The sequence below is a fragment of the Pagrus major genome, chromosome 22 (genome assembly GCF_040436345.1).
Source record: "Pagrus major chromosome 22, Pma_NU_1.0".
Lineage (NCBI taxonomy): Eukaryota > Metazoa > Chordata > Actinopteri > Spariformes > Sparidae > Pagrus > Pagrus major.
The window spans coordinates 20,680,872-20,695,094 of NC_133236.1; positions in this window are offsets into that span (position 1 = coordinate 20,680,872).

The window sequence follows — 14,223 nt, forward strand, 5'->3', positions numbered from 1 at the left end:
CAATTACTATTATTGTGCTTTTCATTTTCTTATCGTTGCAAAACAGGAATACAACAATATGTAATGTTGCATATATGTATGTCATCGTGACACAGGACAGGCATCAATACACTGAGAAAACACAGAGCCTTATTACCTGTTTACTCAGTGTTATGTTCGTATCTGACATTCTTATAGCTCTGTAAAAGAGGATCTGCAGTGCTTTAGTTTTCACTCACACCACAGTTGATGATATTTCTAAAGATACACCGGGGTTAAGAAAAATGTTTAATTGGATATAACACTGCTTTTGGAGATTTAGCTGGGAGAGACAGTGTATTTATGTTTCAGGCTCATTGGCCGATTCAACCATAGATTTCTCAGAACACATTAAGAATGAGGATATATGATACAACCGCGTGGCCACAGGTGTGCCCAGATGTGCCTGCGCCAGCTACTGTACATCTAAAGCTGGCAGACCCTGCAAAGTCATAAGAAATGTAAGTTCACAGCAAATGATGTATATACTACTGTATCGCTATTGAAAGTAATTGAAAAAAACAGACTAACAGACTTCACTTCATTCGTAATGAAAGTTCAAATAAATGCGGGGTCGCCTCGGCACACACGCTGACTATGCACTACTCAATCGGCGGTCAGTTACAGATCATTACAGAAAGCCTTGAGATTTAATTAAAAATGCAAAGACGTCAAAACAAAGCTCGCTGGAACAGTTTTTTAAGAGGCCATGGATACGAGAAAGAGGAACAGACGCTGACGTCAGGAATGCTCCTCCACCGTCCAGCACCGCTAAACCCAAAGCCGACTGTTCCAGCCACGACCCCGGGACTGTGACTTTCAGGCTCCTCTAACCCGACTGCAATGTATAAAACTGTCAGTAGGCAAATACTGTAATTATTTAATGTTTTAACATTACATCCACATAATACTTTTTGGTTCACAGGTTCATCTAAAATAATATTCATGGCTACGCTACTTATATATCAACAGACATTCTCACAGCGATTAACAGTAATCACCGGTCAAGTTTGGTAGTAAATGCCTCCAAAAATGTGTTGTGCAATGACTGTTACATAACTTTCAGAAAACACATTATCTTTTCCCTATTAGTTGTGACATGTGCATCTTGGCATGCAGAGTAAACAAATTAGCAACTTATACAACAGTACTTACTGTGTGTATTTGTCACGCAGCACCTCAAGAATTATTTCAATGGGCTCTGTGTGTGGGGTTCTCCATTGTGGTTTCTTCTTTGCTGAAGGCTGTCAAAACAACGTCATATGATTAGCTCGAGGTTCATATATAATAATCCCTCACAGACTTTGAATTGTTCTGTATAAGAAGCCTATATATGTGACCTGTGTGCGACCCGGTGCGCAAGGACAACGAGACAATTATCAGCAAACAACAAGCAAGTGGTTCATAATAACACAAGGGACTACTGTAAAGGTTTCCGTGAGCGACGCATGCTGCGAGTTTATAAATCCAACACTGACCCATCTACGAATCATTTTGCCTGACATGACCTGGTAACCATGGCAACAGTGCATGGCCATTTGTGTGTTGGGGGGGGGGGGGGGGGGGGGGGGGGGGGGATGATAGACTCGTTCCTGCACTGAAGGTTAAAAACGAGGAAATAAAGGCATGAAGACCAGAGAGGCGACACATGGATGTTTGCATGAGACTACAGGTGATGCGAGGAAGCCAAGTGCTGCTGCTGCTGCTGCCGTTTGCTCTCATGACTGACAGTGAGTGATGAATTCCTATAATCCCTCAGACTGTACATCAAACTCCATCCTCCCACTGTGGCCTTTTAACTTGTAACTCGCTCTGCCCACTTTGTGTGCTAATCACAGCAGCACGCTTTCTTTTTCAAATGCATTTGCATAATGAGAATGGCTTGGAGAGCGTGTGTGTGTGTGTGTGTGTGTGTGTGTGTGTGTGTGTGTGTTTGTGTGTTTGTGTGTGTGTGTTTGTGATTAGCCATTCTGCAGCATCTGTAATTAGATCATTCTGCTGCTGCTATCTATTAGGTCTATTAAACAGTTTAACATGGGTATCCCCATGCCTAGCAACAAGGGACTAATTACTCCTTAATGGCTACTGTGTGCACGTTATTCCAGCCTTACATTGATGACACATAGCAGCTAATAACAGGTGAGCGGACTATGATTAGCTCACAAACTCCGGTGATTGGCTCACTTCAGTATCGATAGAGGAACAGTATTGGCCCTTTTTTGCCACTAACAATAGTTTTTGTGCTAATACAGTATTGCCATGTTTAGTAAGGTAAATGTAATCAATCCCGTGGCACCTTCTCCTCTTTGTGCAGTAACTTCCACTGATTTTACTGAGATACCAGAAGAAGAGTATGTTGAGAAGGTGTCAACATTATGGTGTGTCAGGTCAGGGCACAGACTAACTACAAGTTTACGGCATTAAAGGTGCGATATGTGAGACGTTTAGTCGAAAAGATTTTAAAATTCAATAAAAATATCAACAGAATGTGAAGAGATAAAAGTTTGGACGTTATGATGTCATGAACACCAAACTCCAAGTATGGATTGCTAGCTGCACAGCTAACTGAGCTAACTAGCTAATGGCATCTAGAGTTGATAGTATGAATTCAACAAGTAGCTAATTCTTACATATTGCACCCTTAAGTATATACATAGGTGACAAATTAAAGGAAAAAAATACACCATCAAGTGTGTCAGTACAAGTCTCTGTTCATTTTTCCATCAGATAATTTCCTACACGTGGGTTGAGATCTGGTGCATATCATATGATTTACCTGGTTTTATGCTTCAAACCACCCAGTGACCCCTCGGGCCCTCTATAGAAGTGTCTGCATTCATTATGTTTCTCCACTTCGAATTTTTCATCCATCTATAGGTACACACTACAGTCTTTCTATCATTAATTTATATGCAATTACATCTCTGTGTGATTAAAAGAGAAGCACATCTGACAAATGCTATAAACAGAGAATAAGCGGCTGCCATAATGACTGGGAATTAAATTAATTAACTGTCGTCCCTTGTTAACAATATTCCATGCATTTCTGAGAGAAAATGAATCGTACCTGCTGATAATCAACACGATGACTGTATAGCAGGAGGAGATGAGAGAGAGGTTAGACCGCTCGATGAAGAGGCAGTTAATAGCTCAATTTGTGTGAACTGCTTTGACCAGAACATTCAAGAGCAGAATATTCTCGGGCCAAGATAATTTTAGCTTTCACTGGCAGAAGTGGTGTGTTCTTTAATGCACTCTTTGCTGTGAATGTGCTCCTTAAATGGCACCTGAAATGACAATGTTTCCTGACTGAGTGTGAGGAAAGAGCATGTTAGCTACAGCTGATGATTTACAGGCGCTGAGGTCAGGCTGGAAATGTGTCAGTTTTCTCCCAAGGGCAAATGTGGTTAATATTAATCCAAGTGGAGCCTTGGTTGATATTCTTGCCCCTCACACACACACACACCAATCTACCACTTTTTCCTTAGCTGGAAACCAAAACATTATTTGTTGCATCATCAAACGTATAATAAATCCCAACGTTGCTCTACAATTCTGAGGTTTATCAATCAAATATAAGTGTTTTCGTAAGTTGCAGAGCGTTGAGCTCTCGGGGCCGCCATAATAAAGTCCACGTTGTGGTATTGTCTCAATGTTATGTTGAAAAACTTGACATTAAAGCAGGAAAAGATTAAACTTTCACAACAGCAGCAGCAGCAGCATAACTGGATGTCTAGCCTGCAGTCAGCATGGGAGAAGTCAGAGGTCACTCAGGAGACAAGGATTCCAATAATTTGTGTAGTCAGTCAGTTTCAGAGTTCATGCTCGTATGCTTTCTCTAAATTTTATGGGACCGAGTCTCGCTCTTCGTCTGAGAGCCCTTGACCTGTGCCAGTGCTCACGGGCACGAGACAAAGATAATGAAAATTGCATTCTTGAATTAAATCAAGCATTATATTTCAGCCAGATGAGAAGGGTAATTTAATTCCTACAAATTCAGGGGTCACTCGTGGTAACAAATACAGGCGACTGCACTCAGGACAAGTCTCTCAGGGGCTGTGGTAACAACAGTGTGCGTGAAGGGAGAAGATTATGTAACACACAAAGTGAAAAGTTATACAATTTAATGCTGCCGCAGCATGTTTTTTTTGTTCATATAGAGAGACAAAAATGCAAATGAGAGAAAATAAAAGCATGTATAACAGTTTTGAGATTACTACTGGATATAAGATTAAAACAACAGTCTAATATAACCTTCTAGTTTCCTCATAATATTGAATTTCATTGTCGTTCAATCTTGCATCACGCCCCTGCTCGGCTAATGGACCACAGATACCGTACTGTGTCTTGGGGAGAAACGTTTGCAATTACTCCAAACCACATTCTTCTCTGGAAACTGACTTCAGGGATTGGTGAGACAGGGGCATCAGTTGCAGAGCTATGAACAAGATCTGAGTCTCACCGCAAGAGAAAATGTCTTGTCCAACACATCTCACAACCCCTCAACGCATGAAGAGGAAACACTTCGGACAGTTTCTGAGCTCATCTGGCCCTGGGAATGTCTGTTGCTGCGGCCATCTGGTTACTATACTATGGCTGCTCCGAAGGTTGATGCTCAAACTTGAAAAGAATGAACAGCCCACAGCACTTGAAGCGGGAGCGAGCCGTCCATCCTCACTGCTTGTTTAGAAAAAATAGTGCTTTTGTAAGCGAAGCGGGCGGAAAAAAACATTGCAGCTTCCGAAGGGAGATGTTCAGTGTAGAGGCTGCTATGCTCAGTATAGATGATGTGAAAAATGCATTTCAAATCCAAAGGTGCTGAGAAGATAATACCCCCACTGGACTACTGTAATGCACTTTATGCCACTATCAGTCAGAGCTCCTTCGACCAACTCCAACTCGAGCAGAACGCCGCTGCTTGAATTTCAAGAGACACCAGTCCGACTCCTTTGAAAGGGAACTTTGCCGCCTGTCTTGGTCCGTATTGATTTTCAAATTCTTTTCTTTTCTTTTATTGACTCCCTACGAGCATTGAGCGTTGGTGGCCGGGCCCATAGACTGTGGAGCCCTCTGCCTCCATCATTTCTGTCTTTAAATCCCTTTTTTCTTTCTTTCTATTACAAGGTAGTGTTTGTGATTTTCTTTTAAATATGGTTACAATTTTGCTATACTTCTTGCTAATTACATTTTTCTTCTCATAAAGGTCCGATTTAAGACCCAATCTCAATCTCCAGCTACACATGCACATCTGCTTCCTTTCAATCCTCACAAAACATCTGGCCTGACCTCTTTGAGACACTGTCTGGAACTGTTGGTAACTTGATGAAATCACATGCTATGATTGCATTATTTAAGATCGCACCACCCGGCCTGAGAGGCGAATGTGATTGCCTTTGCTACATTGCTCGCCAGACGCTGACTCCTGCTGAAATGTGCTACACACCCTTCTCACAACCTTTGGATTGTTCGCGTTTTTAACCCCATTCAAGATAACAGGGCCTGTTCTTTAGACTTGTTAAGTGGATCAGTTTCTCGGAGCCTCTCTCCCGTTTTCTTTCATCACACGTGGAACTGTGATATGAATATACGCTTGAATAATCCCCACTTTATTTGCATGATGTATGGTATTCCTATTATATTTGGACACACATTTTCAAATTGAAAGTCGTAGAGTGTCACAGAAAAAAAACAAAAAACATCCCCTTGTATATAAATCCTATAGATTAAATTTCACAAACTGCTGTGATAATGTTTTTTTATTCTTGCCTGCTCCCTGTTGGATTAGTTTTCCTGTTCCGACTGCCTTCTCTAGATTCGACCTTTGCCTTTCTCAGCATCCTGTAAGCCTTTGTACCTTTTTGTGTGAAATAAATCACTGAAATGCACACGCTTTCCCTCAGGCATTCTCATTTGGGTCCTATTCCCCGTGTTCCTTGTTACCCTGCTTGCACAGCTGTGACAGACATTCACCGGTGCTTATGAGTGTAACCGGATTGCCTGACATCTCTGAAACTCATCATTTTCGAGAGACAAACATGTCCAGGATTCCGTTAGGTCATGCCGGTGCAACGTTTAAGCGCACATTTCATAGAGAGCTACGATCACTCGCTGCAAGCGGCACATAAAACGCCACATTAGTCAGCGATGTAGTGACAGTTCATTTATGGCTCAGTACCTTAGAGTTTGCACTTTGACCGTATCTTCAAACGCCTTTGCCGTTTAATCAGCATTAGCGGACCAACACTGGATTTCTTACATCACTTGCAGCCACAAATGTGTGGCTTCACAACGTATAAGTAAACTGCACCATGATAAATAAGGGGCATGTGATTTAATTTAAATTTCAAATGCTGAAATCTTCACTGTAGCTGAAGTGGCAGGCACAAGCTGGACCTTGTTTCAAGATTGTAAATAATGTCTTCAAATCAATTTGGGATGTTGGGGCTTGTAGCTGTATGGAGCCGTTTGAGTTTGTTTTTTTTATTATTGGGTTGTTTCTTTACATTTTAAAACAAATCCCCATCTCCCTTCAGTTGTTTAGGAGAACGCTGCAACGATATTTTGGTGTAAAGCTCCGGAAATCTTTTGTGGACTTAAAAAACAATTTTCCATCTGCTCTGGGACTGATTTTTCATTTTTGAGTGAACTTATCCTTTAATAACTTTTATCTAATTTCTCTGAAGTCTTCACTACATATACAGACATGGATGTGCACAACTTGACCGTTGCATGGAGGCATACAACTGCATTTATTTTAGTTTGTTTTGTTTTCATCTATTATCAGTTTTTTCTGCACTTTGTGACCTTGTTTAAGAAAAGCTATTTGTAAATAAGGCATGCTATTATTCATCAAATATTGAATCAGAATCTTTTGTACCCCACTCGGTCTTATTACTGAGCGACCTCCTCAGAATGTGAACATTTTTTTTCGTTTTTGTTTCACATACAACAGTTTCACTCAGAGCTCGTTGTAGGAAAGGCACAGGGTCATGATTCTTCCCTCTCCTTCTATAGCTAGATAATACCATGAGACATAGAGGAGGAAATAGCTTCTGAAGTGTGCATACCAAATGCATTGTGGAGGGTTCATCTACAATATGTAACTATTACCGGTGTGTGCGTGTTATGAAAGCAAGATGGTTTCAGTTGCCCAGAAACACAAGCTGCAGTTATTGCTTTGTTGCCTGTGTCACGAGCATCAGGGAGCAAATACAGGTCAGTCAGCCAGAGTTCAAACACCTTTTCTCACAGCCTTTAAATCAGCATCGCATTTGAAAACACTGAGACTTCTGCTTTGTACCTCGGCTGTTGTTTTCCACCTCTTACAGTCACATTTGTGCATTCTTAAAAGAAATGTGCTGCTCGTCGTTGCCCAATAGCAACAGCTCACTTTTTTTTTCTAAACTCGGCGTCGTGGTATTGCAGACAGCGATGCTGCCAAATGTCACAGTGCCCGAAATATCACACCTACAGGCGCGGATAAACAGGCCAGAAATTGTAGTCAGCTTTCAGCAGCAGATCTATTTTTCTTTAATTTTCCCGTCAGACTGAGCATGAGTCTCAAAGCAATCAGGGTGTTCTCTTCTGGTCTGTTCAAGCACTTATATATGATGACTTCAATTTCACCGTCTCACTTTGAGCTTCAGAGGCACAAGACAGATTACTGTGACACCATGTGAGCAGGGGCACATGTGGACTCACAGTGGAACAACAGAAAGCAATTAATTTCCAGGTTGTAGGAGATGGAAAATGATCCACTTGACAAGAATGATGAGCTTTGAGGAGATAAATGGAGACAGGGATATGGAGACCACTTTTATGTTACAGTACCTTTATCACAAATGGAGGCTAAAGGACACATTATACTAGAGAAAGCTCTGGTAATGGCAAGATAGATGTGAATCCTTGTGTGTTTTATGGCAAATTCTACAAGGGCTTCAGCATAATGGCCTGAGGTACTGTTCAACCCACTCGCCCGAATAAATGTTAGCAATGTACCTGCAAACGACGTAAATGTTGAAACTTTACACTTCTTTATTTGTGAACTTTACATGAATTAAGGTTCAGGTTTAACTTCTAACACTGTCATTATGGTCTGGTTAGGCTTAGGCAGAAAAACCAGAACGTAGTTTGGCTTACATGGTTTTTGTCTGCATGAACACACAATGCACGAACAATATCACAGTCACATCACATTACGCATGTGATGTGACTGAAAGTCCCGATATTTTGATGTCTTCTTCGTAAACTTAATTCATCGTGACATAGTGTTTATAATAAACACATTAAAGATACAATCAAGACTTGGCATTTACTATTTTCCAGCTCTGCATGGCTTTCAACACGTTGCCTGAATTACACTAATTAGTTAGTTTTTGTAGGTTTAAACAGTAAATCTTTGATTTTGTAGCACAAGCCTGAGTTTTATTTCCTTATGTGTCTGTAATTAGTTATTATTGTTAACAGGTCACAGATAAATACAGCACTTCATTAAAATTTTTTTAATAATTCCCGTCAAACAGCTGTACGCTGTAGACTTTTTACGAAATGTTTCTCAAACCAGAAAATAAATATTCGTCTGAGACTATTTTCAGCTGCAGATGTACAGTAGTGCACGAGTGAGTATATACAGCATCAGGACGGTGTGTGTGGGATTTACTCAGTGTTCATTGTAAGGAAGGAGATATGTGAACATGTGCAAAAGCTTTTTTGGATATTATTGCAGGTCTGACGAATAAGCTATGTCAGGCTTGGCTACACTGTACTTGTTAGCAGGATTAATCCAGCCATGGTTTTGGTGTTTTCATGAGATTTGTTGACAATGAATAAATACAGTATCACCAGACTTATCCTTTCATTTCTATTATTGGCAGCTGTCGGCAAAACAGTGTCACTGTCAAGCATGTCAAAGAAAACACACTTGTTGACTAATTAAATACAGTAACTGCTGCAGGTAAACACAAGGCAGTGGATTATCATTCTCTAATTTCCACACAGATGGCACCTGCTTTCTCTCAAGATAGTAGAAAGTGCACAACAAAATGAGGCCACATTGAGCCGAGCCATTTCCCTATTCCTATTTATTATGTGTGAGAGCGACAGGGTAAGCTGTATCTGCTGTGACGTACAAGGCAGGGAGCGCTGTGATCTAACACCCACGCGTTTCATCTAACTGATGTGTGGCACAGTGACTGTTTGAAGAGGGTGTTTAAAAAGCAGCAATAAAAAATGCCTGATGTGCTGCAGCGCAAGTTGAGAATGTGAGGCACTCTCACACCTTTTGTTTTCATCAGTCTAGTTTTACAGACAAAATGCAAACCGTTCGCCAGAATGAATGTTGGCAGTGTATGTTTCTGCAAACCACAGATGTGTTGCAGCTTTACGTTTCCTTGGCTCAGGCTCAGGCGAGTGGCAGGGCTGGTGGTGCAGCTGGGGCTCACGGCGCTGGTGGATCCACAGAGGTGTATGTCTTGAGGCCGAGGTGGGGGAGGCTGGGCGGCAGCGTGGCTGTGGAGCTGGAGCTTGAAGGTGGCGCTGGCTTATCAACGATACTTGTGTTTTTACACTCAAACAAAACATGATATTAATCCCCCGGCCAATTATCATTACATAGAGTACAGAATCTTTTATTCGTCTCCAGGCCTTTGTATCTTCCTGTTATTTTAGGAATTCTTTTATTAGAAACTCTGAGATTACAAATAGCCTGGGCGTACCGCCAATTCTGACAAAGTAGTTTAACCTGCCTGGTTTTCTAAGAATAAGAGGATTTAACAGTTATTCCAGAGGTACTTGGTGCATCTCACCATTTTGAATGAATGATGGCAAATCTCAAACTGACAAAGATAATAATCCACTGGAATTGGGCACAAGGCTTTGCAGGTCAGCAGCTCGGTGGTTGGGACATGGTATTCTGACTTAGAGCGTCTCTCCTCTTTACGCCACAACACTTGCATCACTCCTTTCTTTTTCTGAGTCAGCTCTTTTTGTCTCTTTCTTTTCTTCAAGTGTTTTTCACAGCTTAGCCTATTTGGTAGTATAAGCCGTCATTTGGAGCGCTGGAATTGGTAGCTTTCCCTGTTGTCTCATTGCCAGTAAACAGGAGGATCCTCTTCTCTGTGCCTTCCCTGAGCAGGCAGGCTGATTGAATAAAGTGGGCATGCATGAGCGGTGAGGAGGAGACACATGGGTTACTGACCAAACACTCAGGGATTCGATAATGCAACCGCCATGCCTTCCACCTCCTGACACGAAAGTCAGCTTATATACATGAACCTGATATGACTGAATATGAAATGTATTAAGAACAAATTCAAAAGTATCCATTGTTTGCAGAAACATGAAATGACATTTTATTCTGGCGACTTGGCTGCAGAATATCGTGCGACTCTCATTTCAGTATAGTGTTTTAAGATGCAAAGGCTGTGTTCTCTAATCACAGGCTTGTATGATCTTCACACACAGGCATACAAAAGCTACGATCCGAGTATATTATGTGTCACTGAGACGAGTGTGTTATCCAGCAGATAATGAGCTGTTGGGCTGCATGCTGAACGCTCCAAGGGGGGAAATGGGTAACCATAAAGTCAACATGATGGGAGGAGACAGAGGATTTCTATGGGTGCTTTCTTATCAAAGCCCACCACATAATAATAATGTCTTGGGGCAAGAGGTTGTTATGCGAGGTGCAAAACCACAGTCGTACACACTCAACCATTTCCCTTAAAAATATGATTATTTTACAATAAACATTTGCTCTCTGTCTCTACAGCAGCATCATCTTTGTTGGGAAACAAAAAGATGTTTTTGTGGTTTGCTGACGTCTGTTTGAGGTCGTGTCTGCAGGGAAGGACGTGGTGGGAGTTAAATATGAGAAGCCCAATTCACATGTATGGATCTCCTCAGTTCAGCTCTCAGACGTGTATTGATTGGTCCGTCATTGTCTCTGACCGCAGTGTGTCACTCGCCTGTGAAGACGAGGGAAGTGCTGAGGCGGGTGTGCGCTATAAGCAATGTGAAGATTCCTTTGTGTGAATGTAAAAGCTGTGTGTGTGTGTTTGTGTGTGTGTGTAGCCAACTTAAAAGAGTAACACAGTGTGGCAGTAGCTACAAAATCTGGAGTAAAACGAGTAATTATTAAATCCATTCCTTCTCCGTTCCAAAGACGCCTTCCTAATTAATGCATCAATCTGCTGCTGAGAGCTGAATTCAAACTGTTAGAGGAAGATGTCATCCTGTCAGTTGTATGAATTGTTCACACAGTTTCACCACACACACATTATTCAAAAATCTCACCTCATGCGTTGTTTGTGGCTGCTGCCATCATTCAGTGTGTGTGTGGTTGTGTGTGTGTACTCCAACCCATATGCCTTTGCAAACCACCCTGTCAAACAAACAACCCCCTAGGAGAAGTTCTTTATTTTCTTGGTGACAGGATGTGGCGCTGATCCCATAATAATCTCAGATCCTGCAGAAGGAAGAAAAGAAAGGGCTGGAAAGAGCAGAGCCGCTGGTTACAAAAGGAAGAGTCTATACTGTCTATTATCACCATGAATAGAACAGCAAATTAACAACGTGGTTATAGTTATTGTAGTGCTGTGTTTGTGCCTTTCTCTGTGAAAAGGTGAAACATATGGTAATACATTGTCACAAGCTGTACTCTCACAGCATCTGCTGCTGTTATACCATCAGCTGATAGAGAAGCAACCCCAGTACATACTGCCTGCACCTCGCTGAAGCTCATTGTTTTGTTATTATGACCCTTTCCACTAAAGAAGCCAAAGCCAGGAATGAATTTATCCTACTATGGCCTGTCAGTCTCATTCAGAGACATCCACATTGCTTTATTTAATATATGGTCAGAGGGGACAGTTCCTACTCGTTAAAGCTGCTGTAAGTGTTTGAGCTAACTTCCTGTCCACAATCCCCTCCCTCCTCTCTACATCATCATGTATGGAGACGAATGGGGGCCAAATGTTTTGTCATTTTGGAATTTGGAAGACAGAATCATAAATCAAAAGCTACAATTAAAATCTGAGAACTGAAGTTTTGATCCTAAACCCTAACAAATAACAACAAAACCAAACTCCAAACCAAAGTGACACATATATATTAACTTACTTTCATCATATTGAATTCACAGAGATGTTTATGGAGACAAGGCAGCCAAGCCAGTGACCACTGTTCAAGACTGCATTTTAACAATTATACCGTTTTAAGGAGACCTTGGGATAATTTCCAGCGGTGTTTGTGGGGACAAACCACATGTATTTTGAGCCAAAACATCTTTTCCTAACCCTAACCAAGTATTTATTGAGTCTAAACCTAACTAGACCATAAGCACAGCCTTGACACCGACACTCGCCCAATGTCAGCTGGGATTGCCTCCAACCCCCTCGACCCTGTAAAAGGATAAGCGGTTACGGATGATGAATGCATAAATTCTTTTTTCGTTTCATATAAACATCTCCCAGTTTTTCTCCGACTGACTTTCTGCCCTTGTGTGGTTTGAGATCAGTTGCGAGGCTTGTTGCGCCATGAGTGACTGCATAACAAGGAAAGCTTGAAGCCTTTTTCTCCGTCATTCTCAAACATTTTAAGAATATATAAAAACAAACAGATGTTTTCTTCACCATACAATAAACCTTATTATGTTTATTCTAAACCTCATCATGTTTCCACTTTCCACTGCTTCGCTAGTTTGATGAGCTACAGCAATAAACTTAAGGGTATTACCACAAGGAGCAGAGCTGTGGTAACATTCATACCACTGAAGGAAAGTCATTTCAAGCGACCTCTCAGAATACAGATTGATATACAAACACTGTACAGTAGTTCATGACCCTGAAGCGTGTTCCCTTGTGAGAATAAACACTTATCCTTTTCAGCAGATGAAATGAGAGCTTCTGATTTGTTACACTTGAGAAGCCGAGTGAGAACGACATCAGTATGATAGCTTCATAACCACATTTTGCTGCGCGGGATTACACTCGTATATCACTTTATTCTGCATGGGTTCACCCCAGCGGTTATCTCCTCTCACCAGCTTGCACAGTAAAGTGTGTGTATCAGCTCATTCAGCATGACCCTCGTAAGCCCCTGCATTAATCTTAATTAGCGCCCCGCTGCTGGAGTGTACCTGTGTGATGGAGCGTTATGGGATAGGTGACACTGCCATCTCAGTGGGTGGTGAAGAATAAAAGGGACAGAAGATGTGCCTCTCTCTACATCAAAGTCTGGATTCTGACAAAAGGAGTGGAGAGAAAATATTAGGGTGACCGTCAAGAAAGCCCCCGAACACGTTCCAGACAATAGAAACCTATTGTACAGCATCCGTGAGGTTTCCATCTCCAACACGAGGAAGGTAGGCTTTTTTTTAAAACCCACAACCAGAGTAATTTTCAGTTTTTTTTCCATTTCTCTTGAGACCCACAACGTGTCTCAACCGACTGACAGAGTGTCTGTGTTGTGCAGGTTTTTTTTCCTGAAGAGACTCAAGATGTTTGTCACTGAATGAGAGTGCATCCTTGAAGGACATTATACATAAAGGTAACAAGAAGTGTCACTGTGGATGTGAAGAGATCATAGACATTCTCTACCTGAAGTTTCCTTTTTGCCTCTTCACCGCTTTAAGCAGGAGTGGACGGAAATCTTTACTCAAATAAAAGTACAATTACCCTCGTATAAAACGACTTGAGTAAAAGGGAAAATTACAATTTGAGAAACCAACTCAAGTAAATCATTTTAATAACTTGTAATCAATAGCAATCATGAAAGGAACGGTGATGTTGAAGCACACCAATATAAAAATCCTGACAGACTTCGAGATACAAGATAAGTTTACGTCATCATCATAGCGTCACGGATGAAACATGAAAAATGAAGTAGCTAACAACATTTTTACCCGTCAGCAGTGGTTCCCAAGTGTCACTCAATCCCTGCATTTAGAACAGACTAGCAAATGGCAAATGTAGTGAAGGAAGGCTCGAAGTAAATTCGAATAGAGTAGTTCAGTTTTTAAGAAGGAACATAAAAAGTTCTCTGTCCTTACAGAAACCTTCTCAGTCATGTTTTTACAGGGTTTTTCATCGCAGGTTGTCTCTTTATCTTAGCTTTTATTATGTTGCCTGTCTCCCAATTTAAGAATAATCAGTCTGAATCCAAATCCATGTGTGAATGCCCATGTGTATGATTGGGTGTCTTTTTAAT